This window comes from Chiloscyllium plagiosum, chromosome 13 (assembly GCF_004010195.1).
Source record: "Chiloscyllium plagiosum isolate BGI_BamShark_2017 chromosome 13, ASM401019v2, whole genome shotgun sequence".
Taxonomy (NCBI): Eukaryota; Metazoa; Chordata; class Chondrichthyes; order Orectolobiformes; family Hemiscylliidae; genus Chiloscyllium; species Chiloscyllium plagiosum.
In genome coordinates this window covers 46,742,764-46,749,303 of record NC_057722.1, presented here as the reverse complement: position 1 = coordinate 46,749,303, position 6,540 = coordinate 46,742,764, and the positions used below count along the sequence as shown (strand labels likewise).

Genomic DNA, 6,540 nt, shown 5'->3' with positions numbered 1-6,540 from the left:
GACATTGGTTAGGCCAATGTTGGAATATTGCATGCAATTCTGGTCTCCTTCTAATCGGAAAGATGTTGTGAAACTTGAAAGGGTTCAGAAAAGATTTACAAGAATGTTGCTAGGGTTGGAGAATTTGAGCGAGAGGGAGAGGCTGAACAGGCCGGGGCTGTTTTCCCTGGAGCGTCGGAGGCTGAGGGGTGACCTTATAGTGGTTTACAAAATTATGGGGGGCATGGATAGGATAAATGGATAAAGTCTTTTCCTTGTGGTCGGGGAGTCCAGAACTAGAGGGCATAGGTTTAGGGTGAGAGGGGAAAGATATAAGAAACTAAAAGGGCAACCTTTTCATGCCGAGTGTGGTACGTGTATGGAATGAGCTGCCAGAGGATGTGGTGGAACATTTAGGAGGCATTTGGATGGGTATATGAATAGGAAGGGTTTGAAGGGATATGGGCCGGGTGCTGGCAGGTGGGACTAGACTGGGTTGGGATAGCTGGTCGACATGGACCAGTTGGACCGAAGGGTCTGTTTCCATGCTGTACATCTCTATGACTTCTCTCCCCATACCCCACTCCCATCTTCAGCATATATACCAACTTTTTATAGTAATTCTCAGTTCTGAATAAGGGTCACTGGACTCAAATTGTTAACTCTGTTTTGTTTCCACTGATGCAGTCAGGTCTTCTGAGTGTCTCCAGCCATTTCTGCTTTGGCTTCAGAAAATCTTCAGTCAGTTTCGAGAGATGAGAAGAATAGACAGAAGAATTCTTCAGGGTGCTTTTAATTGCGCACTTAATAATTCAAATGGAGAAAGTCAATGGGAATAAAAATGGAATTCTGTAGAATGTGTACTAGAATTGATATGGAATTAGGAGAAGGTTAGGAAACTAGATTAAGTACTGAATGTAAGGAAAAAAAACTGTGGGCAAGAATTAAGGACAATTCTTCAATGTGGTTGTTAGTTGTTACTCATGTCCCACAAGGTGTGGTACTGGGAACACTTCTGTTCACCGTGATTTGAAAATAGACCTAGAAGGACTGTAGCTTGCTAAAAAGAAATAACAGTAGTAACTATATTCTGCATAGGACCAGATTCTGTTCTCTGAGAGAGATGACAAATTTGGGATACAGGGCTACAAAATGCAAAAGGCAGCAGATCTGGTTGAGAAAGCTGTAAAAAGAAGTCAATGGAGTTCTAGGTTTTATGACAAGGCAAATAGAATATAAAAGCCATAAAGTCAGAAATGTGTATAATCTTTAATGAAACTTCAGTTCGAGTGTGGTTTGCAGTATTGGGAAGGATACAATGTACAATTTGGCTGCTGCAATATTGCCTACAAAAGAGCATTGACCACACTTCAGAAGTAATTCATCTTTGCACAGTGCTTTGAACATCATGAAGTTGTGAAAGGCACGATATAAATGCTAATTGTCTTGCATGGAATGGATAAAGACATGCCAAAATGTTGCTCTGAAGTCTGTATATGTTCCGGTTTCCAGCAGATCATTTTGGAGATACGAGCCATTTCACGGTGCAGTATTATACCAACAGTGATTCGATCACCCACATTGTGGTATCAAGTGTTTCGATCTTCAGGAGGCTTTTAACCCTCGTACAAAAAGACCAGAAATTTGGATTGAGAGGTTCCCTTGTGGTAAGATTCACAGGAAAGCTTTGATATGCAATCATTGTGCAACCATTTCAATATTTTGCAATCACTAATGAGGCCAACATATAATGTGGCCTCAAAGTCTTCTTCCCTGGAACCAAGAGTTTATTATAAGCTACACTGAGAGTAAATCTCCTGATTATGCACATTGCATATTATGGGAAAATGGCAGCTCCCTGACGATAACATGGCACAATCAGCTTTCCAGTAACATGAATAACAAACCAAAAAGTATTTGGGCAAGTATACCAAGGTATCAGACTGCTCGAAAATGGGAAAAAAAAATATTGAGACAGTTTACGCAATCTCATTAAGCAAGGATGGCTTCCTTTACTATAACAGTGTCATTGGAGATTTAAGAGCATTTTAATATTCCAGTGAAATCTGAACTAAGAGAATGAAATGCAGCTGTAGTAAATGAGAATAGAAAGTAAACGTCAGCAATTCTGAACATTCATAATTGAAAGATTGATAATTCATCCATTTAATTTTACAGTTAAACAATGACAGCAATCCATCAACCCTAACCAAAACAAAGCTTGCTTGTTAATTCCAAAGACAGCAATTACTTTAGTTAAAAGGAACACTTTATTATTACTGAACTTATTTAGAGAAAGTAAAATGTATTCACATTTCTGATGTTATAATATATGCTCTGTATACTTAAGGCAGCAGAAAATCAATGGAATTAAAAACAACTTTATACAGTGGCTTTAAGATAAAACTTCTCAAGGCATTTCAAAGCAAGTAATTATTATGGTCTCCACAGTCAATAGTAAGTTCACTTTCATCTTTTTTTGTGAAATCTGAGGGGTCATATAGTGTGGGTTGAGTATCTCAACTTGGCATCCATGGTCACTTTATGATGTCTTTACCCTCCAGGACTTTCCATGAGCTACCTGTCTTCCTTTGCAAGGCAGCAACAACAACCCCAACCTGGCTGCCACCTACTCCTGCAGCTGGCATCAGGCATGAAGCTCCAGACACTCAGAACATCTAACTCATGAGTACCAAGCTCACTTCACCCAATTATCCCACTGACATTTAAAAATAACACTAGAGCAACATAATCCAAATATGAGAATGAGACCGAGAGATCGTGTATGTCAGATTTGTAAATTGACATGTGCTCTCTCCCAACCATGCTTTGAAAATTAAGCCCCACATCTTTCTTCTAATGCGATATTTAGCTGCTGCATTTTCTGACGTTAACAATAATCATTGCACTTCAGAAATAATCTATTGATTGTGAGAAACTTTGAGATGTCCTGAGTGCACAAATAGTGGGATTATAGGTTCCTTACTTTTTATGGTGTGTTTACACTGATTTTGATTTAAATACAGGAGGCTGGTAAAAGTATAGGAAGTGAAAACATTAGTTATGTGATTGTTAATGAGGTTAAGAAAGGCTGTAGGAAGATATCAATGGACTGATCATATAGGCACACAAGTGACAAAGGGAATTGAATTTGAAGGATTTTGAGGTTATGCTTCTGGTGGGCAATTAAAGCATACACAATTAATGGAAGATTGGTGTAGAGAAGCAATAGCATATAGACAGGGGCACCGAAAAACGAAGAGGAATAGAGGGACCTTGGAGAACATGTCCATAGATCCCTGCAGGCAAGTGGAGTGGCAGATAATGTAGTTAAGAAAACATACAGGTAACTTGCTTTTATTAGACAAGATAATATAACGGCAGGAAGATTATGCAAAGCACTAGTTGGACCACAGCTAAAAATAATGTGTTTTTTCAGGATAGAAATACACTAGAGAGGATATAGAGGTGATTTCTGAAGGTGTTGTCAGGAATGGTGAATTTTAGATGTAAGAAAAGATTAGTAGATTAGGGTTGCATTTCTTGCAAAAGAGGACACATATTATTGAGGTAATATTAGGTAAAATCCAGGTTAGGTGAACTGGCTATGCTAAATTGCCCATAGTGTTCAGGGATGTGTAGGTTCGGTGCAGTAGTCAAGGGTAAATGTAGAGTAAGAGGGAATGGGTTTGGGTGGGATACTCTTTGGAGAATCGGTGTGGACTTGTTGGGCTGAAGGGCCTGTTTCCGCACTATATTTTTAAAAAAACTTATCGGGGGATTTACAGATTGACAACAAATGGAGGATTTGTGATGCAAGGTGAAGCTCCAGATTCAAGTTCTACGCTGTTGACTAAGGAAGGTGCATTCATAATATGGAGAAAGTGAGGACTGCAGATGCTGAGGATCAGAGCTTATAAATGTGTTGCTGGAAAAGCGCAGCAGGTCAGGCAGCGTCAAAGGAGAAGGAGAATCGACTTTGATGCTGCCTGACCTGCTGCGCTTTTCCAGCAACACATTTTTAAGCATTCATAATATGGCCAAACAAGTTGAGTGCCAATATAGTTAGACCCACGTGCACAAATGGCAGACAGCGGTTATCCATGTGATGGAAGTAAATTAGAGCTTCTATAGCATCACTATCTGTAGTTTCAGGCTACAATATATATGTAAAACTGTGTTACCACTGTAACTCAGATTTCTTGGGCAGCCAGTTGCCTTAATCAGCTGGGTGGCCAGGGTGGATCAGGTTGGTGCTAAAAGCAATAGGTTCAATCCCTGTTCTAGCTTGAACAAACATGACAGAAATTACTGGAGAAACTCAGCAGGGCTGATAGCATCTTTGGAGAAAAAACAGAGTTAACGGTTTGAGTCCACTGACCCTTCTTCAGAATAGTTCTGTCTGGGTTGGATTCAGGATCTGCCTCCCTGCTCTACCCACAGAGGAGGCTGTGGCTCTATGGATCAGACCAGCTTTTAGGCAGGGAACACAAGAAGAAGAAATGCTCACCTGAGGAGCAATGCTCACATTCCAAGAATAAATTTTTAAAAACAGAAAAGAAAATAACATGGACACTCTATGAAATGCAGCAGAGATAAGAATATTACACCCCGTCACAGTGCATTTGATCTGGGGAGTAAAAAAAACAATCAGGGTTTACTCTCCAGTAATGTGCATACTGCTGAAATAGATTCTAGGTTCACTGTAATGCCCACTATGAATAGCATCCTGACATTCATTATCGAGATCTCTAGATAAAGAATAGGTCACTTGGACAAGGTAGCAAGACGTGTCTATTGAACCATATTTCAATATAATTCTGTTTCTCATCAAAGGAAAACACTGGTAAGTGTGGTCATCATGTTATCACTGTTATAGTGTTTGCCTGTACTACAATGTGCCCTCTACCAACAATTTGCAACACATATAAATCTCCAAATTTTCTTAGGTGTGTTTTAAAATAAAACACGTGCTACTTACAACTATGTTCATGTAGTTAGTGAATATAACAAGGTCAGCCAGGTGGACCTCAGAATATGAGTTCCCTGATTGGAGCTGTTAATCTGGTCCAATAAGGGAACCCTGGCCTTCAGGTATAAACAGGAGTGTTCCCCCTCCAACTCTATTTTGATTTAGTCCCTACCCTCCCCTTCACTGTTTTGATCACACAGCACTGCCCTTTGATGTGATTTGTGCACTTTGTGTCTTTCACTGTGTCTCACACCTGAACACACACACCATGGGTGCTGGGGAAAAAATAAGCACTACCGCACTTAGGTGGTAGTGTGGGGGTTAAATTATATTAAAAAATTTAAAAAAATAAACAGGAGTGTACCCCCTCCAACTTCACTGTTTTGATCACACAGCACTGCCCTTTGATGTGAAGGGCAGTGTTTGTCACTGGCCACCCGGGTGTTCTCCTATCTTCCTGGTGGTGGAAATTGAATAAAGATTCGTGCACTTTGTGTCTTTCACTGTGTCTCCCACCTGCACACACACACACCATGGGTGCTGGGGATAAAATAAGCACTACCGCACTAATAAAAAAAAAGAAAATAAAAAAAAATAAACAGGAGTGTTCCCCCTCCAACTCTATTTTGATTTAGTCCCTACCCTCCCCTTCACTGTTTTGATCACACAGCACTGCCCTTTGATGTGAAGGGCAGTGTTTGTCACTGGCCACCCGGGTGTTCTCCTATCTTCCTGGTGATGGAAATTGAATAAAGATTCGTGCACTTTGTGTCTTTCACTGTGTCTCACACCTGCACACACACACCATGGGTGCTGGGGAAAAAAATAAGCACTACCGCACTTAGGCGATAGTGTGGGGGGTAAACTTTTTAAAAAGTGAAAAAAAAATAAACAGGAGTGTTCCCCCTCCAATTCTATTTTGATTTAGTCCCTACCCTCCCCTTCACTGTTTTGATCACACAGCACTGCCCTTTGATGTGAAGTGCAGTGTTTGTCACTGGCCACCCAGGTGTTTTCCTATCTTCCTGGTGGTGGAAATTGAATAAAGATTCGTGCACTTTGTGTCTTTCACTGTGTCTCACACCTGCACACACACACCATGGGTGCTGGGGGAAAAAATAAGCACTACCGCACTTAGGCGATAGTGTGGGGGGTAAATTTTTAAAAAAGAGAAAAATAATAAACAGGTGTGTTCCCCCTCCAATTCTATTTTGATTTAGTCCCTACCCTCCCCTTCACTGTTTTGATCACACAGCACTGCCCTTTGATGTGAAGTGCAGTGTTTGTCACTGGCCACCCAGGTGTTTTCCTATCTTCCTGGTGGTGGAAATTGAATAAAGATTCGTGCACTTTGTGTCTTTCACTGTGTCTCACACCTGCACACACACACCATGGGTGCTGGGGAAGAAATTAGGTTAGGCGGTAGTGGGGGGAGTTAAAAAAAGAAAAGAAAAAAAATTAAACAGGAGATTACGTTAGAGTCCGGGTGTCCTAAGAAGAAAAAAAAAGAAAAGATTCGTGCACCTTGTGTCTCTCACTGTGTCTCACACCTGCACACACACACCATGGGTGCTGGGGAAAAAATTAGG

The 6,540-nt window shown here is 40.7% G+C and overlaps 1 long non-coding RNA gene across 2 annotated transcripts in view; it reads left to right on the top strand.

The window, feature by feature from the left end:
- Window positions 1-3,636, top strand: part of LOC122555974 — a 15,665-nt gene extending 12,029 nt beyond the window's left edge. Inside the window, exons 4-5 of one of the 2 annotated variants that reach the window (XR_006313407.1) lie at window positions 1,492-2,436; window positions 2,544-3,636. This is a non-coding gene — a long non-coding RNA (uncharacterized LOC122555974). Of the gene's footprint in view, window positions 1-1,491 lie in introns of both variants that reach the window. The other variant, XR_006313406.1, reaches the window with a different exon arrangement.
- Window positions 3,637-6,540: the final 2,904 nt, after the last annotated feature.